The sequence below is a fragment of the Macrobrachium rosenbergii genome, chromosome 1 (assembly GCF_040412425.1).
Source record: "Macrobrachium rosenbergii isolate ZJJX-2024 chromosome 1, ASM4041242v1, whole genome shotgun sequence".
NCBI classification, from domain to species: Eukaryota; Metazoa; Arthropoda; class Malacostraca; order Decapoda; family Palaemonidae; genus Macrobrachium; species Macrobrachium rosenbergii.
Genome location: NC_089741.1, coordinates 169,337 through 171,770, shown reverse-complemented (window position 1 = coordinate 171,770; position 2,434 = coordinate 169,337). Strand labels below are relative to the sequence as shown.

The window sequence follows — 2,434 nt, the reverse complement described above, 5'->3', positions numbered from 1 at the left end:
AACAAATCATATATGGTCATTGTCTTCCCAGGATGATTTTTTCAGCCAGCTGTCACATGATTCATTAAAGTACTTTTTAAAGGGCCATAAACACTTACATCCAAAGGTTGAAGCCTGTGTGAACAGTGAGGTGGGAAAGTAACAAGGACAACTCCATTGTCCCTGCAGTAGTCTATCAGCTCTAAACTTACATGGGAGTCATGATTGTCCAGAAGGATTAGAACAGGTTTGTCTTTTTGTGCACCTTGTCACTGACACAAAATGTTTCATAAAGATTATGAAGTTTTCCCCAGTCATCCATCCAGATTGGTGTGCTGCTCCAATGCATCCAGGAGGTCCATCCCTGATAAAATGATCCCTGAAATTAACTCGAGGAACACAAACATTGGTGGAACTGTGTTACCACTAGCACTGATCGCAGTAACTAGTGTCACAAGAGCTCCTCTCTCCAGATGTCATCGCTCCTACTTGCTTGGCTCCTTTACCAGCAACAATGCGAGTTGGTTTCTGCACTGTGGTTATGCCTGTCTCATCTATATTATAGATATCATGACACTGAAATTTATGTCTTTGCAAAACTTCACCAAGCTTATTGAAAAGAGTCCAACATTGTGTCTATTGAAGCTTGTGGCCTGCTAAGACTTGTTGCCTCTGGTGTTCTCAGTGAGAGAGTAGGGTTCCTTTTCATGAAACAAGAAAACCAGTCTGGTCCAGCCATCTGTGTTCTAGTCAATTTGTTGGTACTTTGATTATGTTACTAACTGCAAATTCATATGCAAATGCCCGTACTTCTTTAGGTGTCAACCCTTAATAAATTTTGAAGCCTTTAATATGTACTCAACCAGTAACTTCTCATGAGTAGGACTAAATATCAGTCTTGGTTGTTTGTATCCAGCAGAAATAGGGCTAGCCCTAGCACCTTTGTTGTTTTTGCAGTATCGATGTAAGGTCATAAAACTGATCTGAAATGAAAAAGAAGGTGTGATTAGTGTCAATTTCATTCAATCAATATATATATATATATATATATATATATATATATATATATATATATATATATATATATCAACCATCCATATAATGAAAAATATAAGCGAAATCAAGTAATCTAGACCTACCTGGTAATCTTTAGCCACTCTTCGTAAACTCTCTTTATGACAAATGACACGCTCGGCTGCCAACTCCAAAATTGCTGTGTTACACCTATCAGCTCTATCTGTCTTTCTTTTGTAGGTCCTAACCATGTTTGATAATCCTGAAATATGAAATAGATAATTAGATAAATAAATAAAAATGTCTTCCGTATGGGGCAAGTTGTTACAACTATATATCATACAGGGGCAAGTTGTTACTGATTGTAACAACTAACTAGCCCCGAAGGAATTATTTTCCTTCTCCTCATAAATTTTGGTATTCATTTGAATTATGGGAAAATGAAGTCTCATCACATATGAGGCGTAAAGACAGCTATTTCAAAAAATCATATTATTTTGCATGAACATAAGTTTCATTAAGCTCTATGAAAATAATAAGAAGGTCGGAATACTTACTCAGGGTATGCAAAAACAGTTTTTTGCTTGTAGTTTGGCAGACGGGTGATCAGCTTGTTTTGTACTCGGCGAGGATAAGGCTGATACTGACGCCTAACTGTCTCAAGAACCTCGGCGCCAACTGTTGCCATATGATGAAGATATTGGGAGTGTATCAACCTACCCTGTATGCAACTAGCGGTCTCCGGGGAGACGGGGGCTAGTTGTAACAATTTTACAATTTTGCCTCTAATTCAATATCTAATGAAGAAACTTAATCAAATTTATGCTGTGAAAAGTTTATTGTATGTACTATCATAATCATGTAACAAAAAGGTTATATACTTTTTCAATTCTGGAATATAATACAAAATTGCAGAAAAACTTTTGTATACAACTTGCCCCATATGCGGGGCAAGTTTGTTACAGACCATGGGGTATGTTGTTACAAAATATAAAAAGATTCATATCCTTAAAAAAACAAATGAAATCAGTTAACACTTCATTTTACAGAGGTCACATACATAATGAACACTTTCATTTGTGCAACTTTCATGGGCCCAATCTTTGCATTTGATGCATTGCACCCATTTGCTCCCCTGAGGCTGAATTTGACCATTCACCACCACATGCAAGACACCAATAATCTTCAATGTTCTTTCTGTTCTTATTTCCACCAGACTTCAGAAACCCTTTGTTGTTCAGATTCCTTTTACAGGTTTTACTCTTGAGCCTTTTTTCCTTGTGAATCCTCATTGTGCTTCTGTAGTTTCATCTTCTCAGGCGTGTCTGTTAGTATTGCTGTGTGGCGTTTTCTTTGTTGCATCTTTGAGCCTTTCTTGGGCTAGCCTTTTTGAATGGTCGCAGCTCCTCTGGAGTTTTGATTTCTCCTATAGGTCTTTGTT

The 2,434-nt window shown here is 37.3% G+C and overlaps 1 long non-coding RNA gene across 1 annotated transcript; it reads right to left on the bottom strand.

Moving 5' to 3' along the window:
• Positions 1 to 830: 830 nt before the first annotated feature.
• On the bottom strand, positions 831 to 1,704 carry LOC136841227 (uncharacterized). The gene is made up of 3 exons (XR_010853839.1): positions 1,551 to 1,704; positions 1,119 to 1,255; positions 831 to 962 (listed from the first exon to the last, which is right to left on the bottom strand). It is a non-coding gene; the product is annotated as an uncharacterized lncRNA (long non-coding RNA).
• Between the last annotated feature and the right edge of the window lie 730 nt (positions 1,705 to 2,434).